At 33.6% G+C, this 14896-nt stretch overlaps 1 protein-coding gene across 2 annotated transcripts in view; it reads left to right on the forward strand.

Annotated features, from left to right (window-relative positions):
* The first annotated feature begins 9770 nt into the window (after positions 1 to 9770).
* Positions 9771 to 14896, forward strand: part of LOC134694022 (mitogen-activated protein kinase kinase kinase 2-like) — a 48766-nt gene continuing 43640 nt past the window's right edge. The window contains exon 1 of one of the 2 annotated variants that reach the window (XM_063555023.1): positions 9771 to 9835. The gene's annotated coding sequence lies outside the window, so the exon portion shown is untranslated. Of the gene's footprint in view, positions 9878 to 14896 lie in introns of both variants that reach the window. The other variant, XM_063555022.1, reaches the window with a different exon arrangement.

Here is a 14896-nt window from a genome sequence, read left to right on the forward strand (position 1 = left end):
GTATTGACAATATTGGTCAAGCAAAATTTGTGAGCAAATTTGATTTATTGAAAGGTTATTGGCAAGTTCCATTGACACAGAGAGCTCGTGAAATATCAGCTTTTGTTACACCAGATGGCTTATTTCAATATACTGTAATGTCATTTGGCATGAAAAGTGCTCCAGCTACATTTCAAAGAATGATCAATAATGTTATAAAAGATTTAGACTGTTGTTATGCTTATATTGATGATCTTATTGTATGTAGTGATAGCTGGGAACAGCATTTAACACATTTGTATGATACTTTTGAAAGATTGTCACAATCAAATTTGACTGTTAACCTTGGTAAAAGTGAATTTTGTCAGGCAACTGTTGATTATTTAGGGCATACAGTTGGCCAAGAACAAGTGAAACCTATTATGGCTAAAGTGGAAGCTATTTCCAAATTTCCTCCTCCTACAAATAGAAAACAACTTATGAGATATTTAGGCATGATTGGATTTTACAGGAAATTTTGTTCAAATTTTGCTACTGTTGTTCAACCATTGACTCATCTTTTACGAAAAGATTCTGAATTTATCTGGAGTGAAAATTGTCAAAACGCTTTTGAAAATAGCAAATCACTTTTAATTAATAGTCCAGTTCTGATTACTCCAGACTTTGAAAAACAATTTAAACTTGCCGTTGATGCAAGCGATGTAGGCATTCAATTTGGAGCTGTTTTATATCAAGAGACAGATGATAATGTTGAAAAACCTATATCATATTTTTCTAAGAAATTAGATAAACATCAGAAAAATTATTCAACTATTGAAAAAGAGTGTTTTGCAATGTTGTCAGCACTTCAACATTTTGATGTATATTTGAATCCCGCTGTATATCCTATTCTTGTTTATACTGATCATAATCCTCTCACCTTCATGCATAAAATGAGAAACAAGAATCAGAGGTTGACTAGGTGGAGTTTATTGTTACAGGAATATGATGTAATTGTAAAACATATTAAGGGTAAAGATAATGTTATGTGCGTCCGTTCTTCCGTTCGTCTGTCCGGCTTCATATTAAAAATTTTGGTCGAGACAGTTTTAGATAACATTAAAGTCAAATAAAGTTGAAACTTAGTACACATGTTCCCTATGATATGATCATTCTAATTAAAATGCCAAATAACAGTCTTTACAAGGTCATGTTTTTCTCTGGCTGTTTTTGACGTCTTTACACTAAATCCATTGGATGTTGGATGTGTACGGATTGATTGTTTAGTCTTAGATGCATTATTTTTTTATTAGTTGTTAGTGGCTTTGAACTAGCTGTCAGATAACTGCGAGTACTCTCAGATCTGTTCATTACATCTTTTTGTGTCGGGATGTATAAGTACCCGGCCTCGTCCACTTGTATTTTTGTCCATCTGATGAGTTCAGCCTTTTTCAACTGTTTTTTATAGTTCGTTTTTATGTTATACTGTTATACCACTGTCCCAGGTTAGGGGAGGGTTGGGATCCCGCTAACATGTTTAATACCGCCACATTATTTATGTATGTGCCTGTCCCAAGTCAGGAGCCTGCAATTCAGTGGTTGTCGTTTGTTTATGTGTTACATATTTGTTTTTCGTTCATTTTTTTTTTTTTTACATAGATAAGGCCGTTAGTTTTCTCGTTTGAATTGTTTTACATTGTCTTATCGGGGCCTTCTATAGCTGACTATGCGGTATGGGCTTTGCTCATTGTTGAAGGCCGTACGATGATCTATAGTTGATAATGTCTGTGTAATTTTGGTCTTTTGTGGATAGTTGTCTCATTGGCAATCATACCACATCTTCTTTTTTTTTATATTTTTCCCGTTTTCACGATCCACTGAATAAGTAAATGGTAGTGTAGATGAGGCATCTCTGTACTAGGGACACATTCTTGTTTCTTCAACATTTCGTCGCAGAACTGTCATTTTTTTAATTAAAACTTTAACGTTATCAATTAAGAGATAACTGTATTGTATTTGAAGCTTTAAGGACGTCCCTCGGTAGTTTTACTGTCGCAAATTTAGTGTACCTGGCGACGCGTAGCGGACTGAGACAGGTAAGCGGGTATTTGCGACAGTAAAACTACCGATGGACGTCCGCAAAGCTTCAAATGCAATACAGTTATCTCTATTCTAATGCAAAAAAAGTTCATAATTAAATTTCAATCAAGTTATTTCAGTGTAAAATCTTCATGAAAGAAAATTCCGCGAAAAGATGTTATCTTCTTTGGTCCCTACACTAGGTGACGTCATAATATTTCATAGAAGTGAAAAATGCACAAATAGTGTTAATAAAAATTATTGATAAAATTATTATTTTTTCTTAGAAGGGGTATCCAATTTGAAATAAAATACTTTTAATCATGATTTACGAATAAAATCGGGGTTACACTAAAGACCTGAAAAGACCTGAAAATATACGACCAAAATTATTCAAATTGCAATAACTTTTTTATTACTGGATGGACTGAATTTCTTCAAGTTGGAATTTTATTTATTGTAAATAAAATGGTGAATGTGTCAAAGGGACAACAACCCGACCATAGAGCAGACAACAGCCGAAGGCCACCAATGGGTTTTCAATGTAGCGAGAATTCCCGCACCCGTAGGTGTCCTTCAGCTGGCCCCTAAACATATGTTTACTAGTACAGTGATAATGGACGTCATACTTATAAACTCCGAAATATACACAAGAAACTAAAATTAAAAATCATACAAGACTAACAAATGCCATAGGCTCCTGACTTGGGACAGGCGCCAAATTGCGGCGGGGTTAAACATGTTTATGAGATCTCAACCCTCCCTCTATACCTCTAGCCAATGTAGAAAAGTAAACGCATAACAATACGCACATTAAAATTCAGTTCAAGAGAAGTCCGAGTCCAATGTCAAAAGAGGTAACAAAAGAAAATAAATAAATAAAATGACAATAATATAAATAACAACAGACTACTAGCAGTTAACTGACATGCAGATCCAGCTAAATGTCCATTTTTCATTATAATTCAAATGTTTGAAATAAAAAAACAAATTTTTGATGCCAAAAGTTTGACTTGAACGGAGAAAAGAAAAGACCTGAAGGGACCTGAAAATCTATGGTCGGACTAATTCTAACTTCAATAACTTTTTAGCTCACCTGGCCCGAAGGGCCAAGTGAGCTTTTCCCATCACTTTGCGTCCGGCGTCCGTCGTCGTCCGTCGTCCGGCGTCCGTCGTCCGTCGTCGTTAACTTTTACAAAAATCTTCTCCTCTGAAACTACTGGGCTAAATTGAACCAAACTTGGCCACAATCATCATTGGGGTATCTAGTTTAAAAACTGTGTGGCGTGACCCGGTCAACCAACCAAGATGGCCGCCACGGCTAAAAATAGAACATAGGGGTAAAATGCAGTTTTTGGCTTATAACTCAAAAACCAAAGCATTTAGAGGAAATCTGACATGGAATAAAAATGTTTATCAGGTCAAGATCTATCTGCCCTGAAATTTTCAGATGAATCGGTCAACCCGTTGTTGGGTTGCTGCCCCTGAATTGGTAATTTTGTGGAAATTTTGCAGTTTTTGGTTATTATCTTGAATATTATTATAGATAGAGATAAACTGTAAACAGCAATAATGTTTAGCAAAGTAGGATTTACAAATAAGTCAACATGACCGAAATGGTCAGTTGACCCGTTTAGGAGTTATTGCCCTTTATAGTCAATTTTTAACCATTTTTCGTAAATCTTAGTTATCTTTTACAAAAATCTTCTCCTCTGAAACTACTGGGCCAAATTGATCCAGACTTGGCAATAATCATCTTTGGGGTATCTAGTTTTAAAAATGTGTCCGGTGACCCGACTATCAAATCAAGATGGCCGCCACAGCTAAAAATAGAACCTAGGGGTAAAATACAGTTTTTGACTTATAACTCAAAAACCAAAGCATTTAGAGCAAATCCAACACGGGGTAAAATTATCAATCAGATCAAGATCTATCTGCCCTATAATTTTCAGATGAATCTGACAACCCATTGTTGGGTTGCTGCCCCTGAATCGGTAATTTTAAGGAAATTTTGCTGTTTTTGGTTATTATCTTAAATTTTATTATAGATAGAGATAAACTGTAAACAGCAATTATGTTCAGCAAAGTAAGATTTACAAATAAGTCAACATGACCGAAATGTTCAATTGACCCCCTAAGGAGTTATTGTCCTTTATAGTCAATTTTTAACAATTTTCATAAAATTTGTAAATTTTTATTAACATTTTCCACTGAAACTACTGGGCCAAGTTCATTATAGATAGAGATAAATGTAAGCAGCAAGACTAGTAAAGTAAGATTTACAAACACATCACCATCACCAAAACACAATTTTGTCATGAATCCATCTGCTTCCTTTGTTTAATATTCACATAGACTAAGGTGAGCGACACAGGCTCTTTGGAGCCTCTAGTTTAATATTCAATGGTTATCTTTCAACTTTACATTTTGTGAAACTTAAAGTTCAGTATAATGATAAAATAAAAATAAAGTTATATGAAAAATATCGCTGGAGTGTGAAAACTCGGACCTAAACGGAAAATTTAATAACACAAATTTGCTTGAAAAGACTGCGGTCAGATTTATTCAAGATCTTTAACTGTTTTCAATCAATCTCCTTGAAATATGAATTTTGTTATAGGAAAGGTATAATATATCATTATAATGATAAATAATTTTATCGGAAATATAATGGGTGAGTTACAAAATTCGGACCTGACATTATCGGGGAAATAAAAGACATGAATGGATCATAGGGGTAGATGTATTTAAACTCGCATTGTTTTTTTCTATTTGTTTTTAATTTAGACAAAAGTCTAGAGAACGAATGACTTTATATTTATACAAGAACATATTTGGATACAAAATACCTTGTTGATGATGAATCTTGGTCTGACAAAAAGAAAAAAAAAGATTGCCCGGTGAAATTATTCAAACTTATTCAACTTGCTTAAACTGCATTAAAATACATTAAAGCAGGTCTTACACTTTTTTATTTATAAAATGAAAATAATAGTATTGCCTCCCCATAGACGAATAGACCATATGTAGTTTAATGACGCGTGTTCGTCGAATGGATTGTTTTAATTACACGAACGTGTGCCGGTTGTAATTCACACCTTTTGTAGGTTAGGATCATTAGTCTAAATAAACTTTTCACTTTAATATTTTAATTGGATTATCACTATCTTGTTACACGAACATAATGGCAGGCCAGCAGTCCTTTTGCGCCAATTACTGTTTTTCAGGGGTATCATTTGCGCCAAATCTTGTTTTCCAAATGCAACAATTGCGCTAATATTCGAAACTCATTTGCGCCAATTTACCTGTAAATATATCCAAGTTCATTGAGGACTTCATTTTTTATTCAGCAGGTCCGACGTTTGTTTCAAAGTGCAGGTTCCAGACTTTAGACACGCACACAGATATTGTCACGGGGTTATCATAGTTCAAAGGCACCAAACTTGTTACTGAAATATTTATTTCAATGGTATATATCATGACTCTTTGACTTATAAGTTTCAGTCACGCTTCAGTGATTCCCTATATAATTAAGCAACTATTTTTCCCCCAAAAGGGGGGTCCCGGGCCCCTGCCCCCCCCCTAAATCCGCCTCTGAAGAGTGTATATATATAGACGTCGCGTACGGTGTTGGTGTTAGTTTTGGTAACGTTAGTTTGACGTTATTTTTCATGCATTGTATAAATAACGTAGTACGTTTTTTTCATTTCGTACAGCTCAATCATATGTGCATAATTTATATGAGCGGTTTGCTTGACTTGCTACGTATAGAACCGAAATGCAAAAGCGGCTCATATTTTTTTAAGGTACAGTTAAATTAAAACGGAAAATAATATTCATTTGAATAAGTATCCCCTTGGAGCAAAGATATTTTCTCTTTCTTTTGATTGTAACAGGATATTTATAATTAATCCGTTTCCACTTTGAGGGTGCGAGTGCTTCCTTGTAGCCTTAGCCTGCTCATTTTAAAATCTAAAAGGGTGACTTTTATGTGCAAGAGATATTGCTCTCTCTTAACACGGTTCAGTCATTTATCACCCCCTTCAGACGGACTATCATGGGTTCACAAGACCATCATACTCGTAAATGTTGTCAAGGGCTTATTCTTTTATCCGATTTTGATAATTTCCGAATAAAGATTTTATAAGTTGAATCGTTTGTTTCGTCGCCTGTATTAAATGTCAAAGAATCAACAGTTAAAAGCAAATTCAAAATTAACCACAATAAAATTAATTTAATCAAATTTGCCAATTTCATAAACAAAAGGAAATTTAATCTCAACTATGAACAAGAAAACAGATGGGCGCAGATAATTTTAGCGAAAAACTACTAGTCACAATTTAGCGCAGACATTAGAGCCCATTTTAGCGCTGGATTAATCCGTTCATCTGTATTTTCGAAAGCCCATTTTTAATAGCGAAAATTTTCCTAGTTGAATAATACTAAAACCACGAGCATTAATTTATGCTGGCTTAATATCAAAGTTGTATGTATATTTATATGTTCACTTTGGTTCATCATGGAAATAAAAGTAATTCTATAGTTGTCACTCAGCTATTTACGTTTTTCTTGATACTATCATCAAATTGCAAACAACAACATATATAAAAATACAATGTATAGGTGAATGTGCACAACAATCTATTATAGCTGACTATGCGGTAATGGCTTTGCTCATTGGTGAAGGCCGTACGGTGACCTATAGTTGTTAATGTCTTTGTAATTTTGGTCTTTTGTGGATAGTTGTCTCATTGGCAATCATATCACATCTTCTTTTTTATATAGACAAGATAAAGAGAAAAATCAGTTCCTACTGCAACTTTATGAACAGTATTGTGTGAGGAAATAAATTTTGTACAGGGGATATACACAGAGCCCATTACGTACGTTCTCTGGAATATAAATTCCAGGCTAGAACTGACATTTAAAATTTGATATATCAGATCCCTTTTGCACTGATTGTGCATGGGTTTTCTCTTCTAGATCTCGCGCATGGGTCTTTGTTTTTAATAAAAAGTGTGCAAACAAAAAAAATATTGAAACAAATATATAGGAAGGATGAACTTAATGATGAGTTATTAATCCTTGTATGTGCCCGTCGAAATTGATAAAGAAGCATGCCAGAATTTGTTTATCCTTGCATGTTCCTATGTCCCTAGAAACACACTATCCATTCTTTCTGATTTGAAAATGTGCAATATAAATTGATCCTTTTTCTATTATAATCGTTCGTTCTGAAGACACCAGGTCCCATGTACTGAATACAAATAACGTTCAAACTAGTACCGCAAACTGCCTCAAATAATAGATAAAAGGGGAGGAAGAGGGTTTCAGAAACATTTAACCTGTTAAGAAAGTTTTGAATAAACATTCAATGACATATTTGTCGCTGGACATCAGATAAACAATGAATCAATACACAAACAAATGCGCAAATTTGGGTTACGCAATGTTTCAATCAATCTCATTATTATAATTAAATCATACTATTGGTATAGAAATTCACAATTTGTTACATCAAATTGACTATTTGTTATCTCTAATTGATATTTAATTGTTATATCAAATTGATACTCTGTTATATCAAATTGACAATTTGATAAATTCTTATATCAAATTCATAATTCGTTATATCAAATTGGATAAAGTTAATAAGCATGACACGTAAAGGCTTCCGCAATTTTCGACGTTAGGCACTACATGTCAAGTTTTACAGAACGTAACGTCAAAACAAGTAAAAAAGCATGGTGTGACATTATGACTAGACAAAAGTAATCGCTGACTGTGTCGTTAATACTTCCGACATGTGATCGAAAATGGGTTCAAAAAAATCCCTGAACAATAGATTTTAATGTTATATAGTATTTTTTGTGCTATTATTATTTCAAATTTTCCTCCCTCCAAAACTGTATAATATGACTTATCATACTTGTAACAAAAATGTAAAAAACGGCGTTTTGTGACATTTTGACTAGACAAAAACAAAAAGATCGCGTTTATTTGTTTTTCAATATTTTCTCTTAAAACTTCGACACAATTTTTTTTTATACACTTAAAAAAAAGTTTTCTCGTTTGAATAAAATTTCATATCGTAGAAAAGACTGCAACTGCCTTTTACTTTTCATAAGACACTTAACAAATACGCCAAAACGTCAGAAAACGGCGAGTGTGACATTTCAACGGATTTAATAAAATGAACAATTTAGGACATAATTTAAACAATACTAACTAATTGAAGACATAGCAAGTAGTATATTTATTGTATAATTTTGACACAGGAAGGATGGATATGTAAATTGTGGTTTGGATCTGCAGCTTTCGTTCGAATTTTGAAGAACTCCAATAAATATGCGAGATTTGGGTTTTGTGACAGAAATACAAATTTCAAAGAATCATTAATTCTTCCACGATCTTTTGAAATGTTGTGACAAAACTTTTTAATTTTTTTTCCTAATTATATACGGAATAAAAAGATATATCATTTCGGAATAATTTATTTGAGTTACCTTTTAAAATCACTCTTAACTTCACCCCTATCCATATTTTTTTTCGATTTTCGGCTTGACCACAAAACAGGTGAACTTTTCGTCCTGGTCAGACGCGGCCAGTTAACGATGACGTCATAAATAAAACATACACCATTAACACAAAAGACTACTCTTTCTAGGAGTACAATTTTTTTTTAATGAGTTCAAAAAATTACAAGAATAACTTCAAAACAATGCTGATCATATGTCGCGGTGTTACTTGTCTACACGCTCAAAATCAGTGTTATTAGGAATCATTCGAGTAACAAAATGAATAAAAGTATTGATTTGAAGGCATATTCCATTTCTACTTTTAATTACGCACATTTTGATATATATAGATTCTTACATTGATACCAGTGGATTATCGGATTTATCCAATCGAGATAGTTAAATTATCAATTTTAAAGTCCGAGCCGAGATTGGATAAATCCGATAATTCACGAGTAACTATGTAAAAATCTGTTTCTCTAATGATTAAAAAGACATTTTCTTTTTTGTTAACCGAAAATCCCCTTCGAGTGCCTCAGTTTCACATTGCACGAAGTTGTCAATTTCATTAACACCTGTTATCATATTTTGATTCATTCAGTCAGCTAAAAAGGTCATGACCCTTAAAATCATCCAATGATCTTTTGAGATCACCAGCAACCACACGTTGATTAAATTTTTTTAAACAATGGGTTCAGAAAGGGATAAATTTCCATAGAATTAGAGAAATACATTTATATAGTTATCAATTCCGAAACTTCTAACAAATGCAATAAAGGCGAACTGGAAAGCAAAACCCGTATTATCACCAACACCGTACGCGACGTCTAACCATTTCTAAATTTACTAGCTATACTCTTTGGGTTAAACGTACCCCAAATTTCAGAGGAATATAGAGAAATAGGTTTGATCATGTGATCAAATAGATGTAGACTAGTAATTTTTGGATGTGAACGCATAACATCTAAAGTTGCATAGTTTAACATAGCTTATAATAAAAAAGTTATTGCAATTTGAATAATTTTAGTCGTATATTTTCATGTCTTTTCAGGTCCACTTTCAGGTCTTTAGTGTAAACCATAAAAACGTACAACAACAAGACAATTGCAAATTTATGTTCAGAGGTTTTAAACAGAACATACATTCCCGCCAATTTACCTGTAAAAAAGATGTGTATTCGGTCGCGACACCTGTTGAAAAACATGTGTATTACTAGTAAAGTAGAGTGCAATGATTGATGACGTCACGAACATGGAGGCCATCAGATAGAACTTTGACAAGTATGCTTTTTAAAACTTAAATCTGATTGAGTTAAGCAGATAGTAAGTAAAACTTTCAGTTTTGAACGAATACGTAACTCGCAAATTATTTGTTGAGAGCACATGTCAGCATATAAACCAAAACAATCTCAACGTGGTTCTTGGTGGTGAAACCTTTCATATCGGTGAGATCTCTCGACCTATTTATCTCCCACACATTTTAAAGAAAATATACAGAGATCAAGAAATCAAAAGTTACGGAAAGTGATCCACGATTTTACAGAACAAGTGATCCACGATTATAACGCAGCTCAGTAGCTTTTCTAAACAAGTTATTGAAATGGTAATTTTTCACATTTATATCATTCCTCAGGCTCAGAGCACAGGAGTTTAGGACAGAACTGTGGCACAAATACATATTTCTGACAATAAACCATTTCCTCTGTAGAGACTGTACTGAAGCTATGTTTGTCCTCGAGTTATTACATTGTTCTATGTGAAATCAAAACAGTATTGAATCATGACTACAGAAGTGAATGTTTATTTTAATTCTAAAAGTTTGGGGATGATCCACAGGCTCCGTGACATAAATGGTAGTCCTTAAATCAAAAATGTGGGTCATAATGGGGGTACCTTCATGATGAACAACTGATGAATAACAATAACAGTAAAAATTCTTACCAAATGACGTTAATACATGTAATATGTGTTTCTTTGAGACGATAAACAATTAGACTTGATTTTAATGAATCATGTCAATTTAAAAAAAAAAAAAATGGTAACCATGATAACTATTTGAGACCTTTCACAAATCACAAAACATCTTATCACTCTTAGTCCACCATTACTGGATATCACACAGGTTCCCGTAGATTTTACGTCATAAAACAAAATATTTGAAACCACCATGACCACAGTGGAAAAGTGATTGTTGTCATGGTTGTGTGCCAAAGTTCAAGCAGCAGGGTCAGATGAGATGAGCGATAAGGGGGGTCTCATTGGGGGGTTCCGATCCCGGATCCTGCTTACTGTTTTGTCAGATTCTTGATCCTGCTTACACTATGTACGTAAGCAATTCTTATTTTCTTGTCATTTCCTGGGTCCCGTAGACCTCATTTCCTGTTTTCCCGAGATAATAATTAGATTTTCACGTGTCACGCTTACAAGAAATCGGCAATCCCGCATCATGCTAAGACCCCAATGAGACCCACGATAAGGTGTATTAGGATATTTTGACAATTCACAGTTAAATTTTTATGGTAGCCAATAACAAATGAATAATGACCATTTGACACATTCATGAAAAGAAGACAGGATTGTAATTATGACATATGGAACCTATTGGCTATCATCAGTTACAAAGGTTACCGTAGTCCTTGTATTCCAAATAATTATGACATCTTGAAAGGCTATTATATTTTTTTCTTTAAGCCTTACATCACTGCCACAGAGCTTAAATTTTAAATAGCCTTCCCCATTTCCATTCTCAATTTTATTCCAAGACATCATAATTGTTTGGACTACAGTTACCCCCTGTAGTTAATTTAAGTCCATATGGCCATGACAGCAAATATCCCTATATTTTGATCACTAATTATTAATACATGTAATAATAATATACAAAAAAGAAGGGGGGAGAATGTTTAGATCAGGTGTTTTTAAGCTCAGGATTTCAGGATTGACCCTTTCCGGATCGATCTGGGATTTCTTTTTTTTCGATTTTCGGAATGTTGAGATTTTAACAGAATTTCATGTTTTAAAGCCCAAAATTTCTGGATCAGCACCCCTCCGACTTCCCTCCTAAATAGATCTGTTATATGCCTCCCTACTTTCTACATTTTTAATTACAGCCTTTTATGGTCAATTTATTTGATGTGAGACACTGTTATTAAAGCCAGAATATACCCCTTAATCATGTACTAGCCTTTGGTTGGTCAGATTATTAATATTGTTTTTGTGCATGAACAGTCTTCACGATGAACTGTTAAATCTGCAGGCCCGTCAGTGAGGCCCAGAGATCATTTTTACATAGATTCTATTGGCCTCAAGATATAATTTTTACAGGCCCTAGATCAATTTTACAAGCCTGGGCTGCTACTCAGCGTTAAGACTGTGTGAAGCCTTCTAGTGATCATGAAGGTTCTAACAAAAAATCGATACATGAGTTTTTTTACTCATTAATCCGCCTACATTTAATGTCTATAAAAAAAAGCAATTTTGAACATCGGTACATATACATGTAAACAATGCTGCTCTAATAAATTCTACTATTTGTAAAACATAAATATTTCATTTAAGAAATTAAATTTACCACTCTTGTAGCAAATAAACATTACCACAGCAATATTTATATTTGTTGTCGTAGCAACAGTTATCTTGGTTACACAACAAACTGTTTTGTTTTGTTGTGGATACTGTTTAGAAGATGTTTGATATAAAACTGATGCAACACACTGATAAATGTTGAAAGTAGAGGGTATACATACATGACATATTAGTTGTACAATTGTATAAATATATATAGGCATGCTCTAAAATGTGGTGTGCGCTCTTTGATATGGACTAAAAAAAATGCAGTTTACTATAATCTAAACAATGTTTTAAAATTCCTCTTACAGTTTATGATTACCATGATTACTAATTAAAGTTATGATAGTGTTTTCATTTTTAAGCAGTATGTAGATCAAAACTTGTTATAGGTTACTCAAGCTCTTTAGAGAAATTTCTCTTTGACAAATTGTATAATTTACAAATGCCAAAACTCCTTCAAATAATGCATTTTCATCATCACAGGTTGACAGACCTGTATGAATTTCTCAACAGTAAAGTTTAAAGAATCATGGTTTAAGAAAATAGGGAACTAAACGATTGAATATCAGCATTACCCCTAGTGTGAATGATTGTATAAATTCTAGCTTAAGTTCCCAGATTACATGTACATCATTGTACATTACAATCTATTTTGTTATGTACAATGTAATGACATGTATGTCTGTAATGAATTGAATGATGTTGTGATCATGGTGCATGTGGTGATGGTTATGATTTGAATTTTGGACTACAGAACCGTGGATAGTCTTAGAAATCCTGTCTGTTATTTTGCAGGTGGTTGAGTGGTCTTGAAGATTGGTTTCATAGTGTTCTATGTGTGTATTTAACTGTTGGATGCTAGTTTTAAATTATTCTAAAGTATAATTATGCCATAATCTTATATGAGCTGGGTCATGCATTAATATTAATACATCTACAGATATCTACAACTATTTGAAAATTGAGTTGTAAAGTACAGCACAGACCAGGGACTTTCCATACTAAGGGGACTCGTCTCTATTGATTTAATTAAATGACAAAGCCGCCCAGCCTAAGGTAGCACCCAACAATAAACATAGTTAGTATAGAAAGTCCCTGCACAGACCAGAGGTCATCTTATATTTTGTATTTCTATATTCCAGAATCAATCTTAGTCTTATACATACATGTACATGATGTACAAGATAGAGAGGGGGGATGTTGGAGGGGTACTGATCCCGAAATCCTGGGCTTAAAAAACATGAAATCCTGAGGTCCTGCATTTTAAGAAATTTAAATCCCGACATCCCAAAATTGGTGAAAAGAATGCCCGGAACCCGAAAGGATCAATCCCGAAATCCCAAGCTTAAAAATACCCGATCCTGACGTCTCGTAAAAGGTCCTGCCCCACTCATCATACTACATGTCTACATGCACTGACTTGTTGATTTCAATCTGTCAGAGCTCATAGTCATATTATATTTTTTCTCTGCTACAAGCATGACAAGATTTCTCAAGTTGTAACAATACAGTCACTACAGAGAGCACTAACCATGCATGCTAACATAACAATGAAGTAATTTAAGAGCACCCATTGACACTGTTCAGATACTTGTCTACAAATCTAGCTCAGTGTCATCTTTTATAAGCTACAACAGATTATGATTAACAATGATTAGCATAATTAGTGGCATGTTGTCTTTGGAAAAAAAAACCTCAGTGTTAACCTATTACAGGTTGAAAAATCTCTACAGAAAGTCTACAACTTTTTTTCCCCCAAATCAACCAAAGTCTTATATATAATTATATTTGATGTCACGATATCACAGTAGCATGAGTTTGAATCCCGGCAAGGGAAGAACCAAAAATTTGCTTTCCAGATCTAACATTGTTGGGTTGATGTTTAGACGAGTTGTATATATATATACAAATGTACATGCACATGCATTTCAAGGATTTGTAAGGTTGATTTCCATCCGTCACAGCTCATATCAAATTTTCTTCTCTGCCACAACAATGCAACATGTGCAAGAATAAAATTGAAAATGAAAATGGGTAATGTGTCAAAGAGACAACAACCTGAACAATTCATGTATATTTCCTAAGTTATAACAATACAGATTTAGCACTTTTCCACTAACTTGACAATGAAGTAATGAAGAGCACCAATTGACTCTCTTCAGATACTTGTCTACAAATCTAGCTCAGTGTCATCTTTTATAAGCTGCAAGTGTATTAATATCTCCATCTTACTTCCAAAAGATTAAGATTAGGGGCATGTTTTCTTTGAAGGAAAAAACAAGAAGTGATAGGCTATTCTTTGATCTTGTTAATGTTTTGGCAGACATTCTTTGGTCATTGTGACTACGCTGCAACAATGCGTGTGATATTGTGTAATGTGCACTTCACAGATAAGATATAACATAGGGTTTCTTAAGTACAATACAGGTTTTTTAACGTGAGCTTATACTGTATACATTTATATACTAGTACTTTGCTCAGATGTGTCTCTTTTGATGTTTTTAATGGTTTTTTTTGTGACCACTCTGGCTTTTTTCTAGGCTAATTTGTATCTTGCAGACTGTTTTCCAAACATAAATTCAGATTTCTGTTGTTCTCGTGTAGTCTTCTCTAAAATTGGTCAGATACTGTTGGTACTGAACATAAAAAATCAGATACATTTTGTTATTATAAGGGTCTCCAATTTACAAATATCTTTCCATTATTCAAAATTATTCCAGATTCAGAGAATTGCTTGTCATAACTTATATTTAAAAGTGTTGGTGATTTTAT

The sequence above is a fragment of the Mytilus trossulus genome, chromosome 13 (genome assembly GCF_036588685.1).
Source record: "Mytilus trossulus isolate FHL-02 chromosome 13, PNRI_Mtr1.1.1.hap1, whole genome shotgun sequence".
NCBI classification, from domain to species: domain Eukaryota; kingdom Metazoa; phylum Mollusca; class Bivalvia; order Mytilida; family Mytilidae; genus Mytilus; species Mytilus trossulus.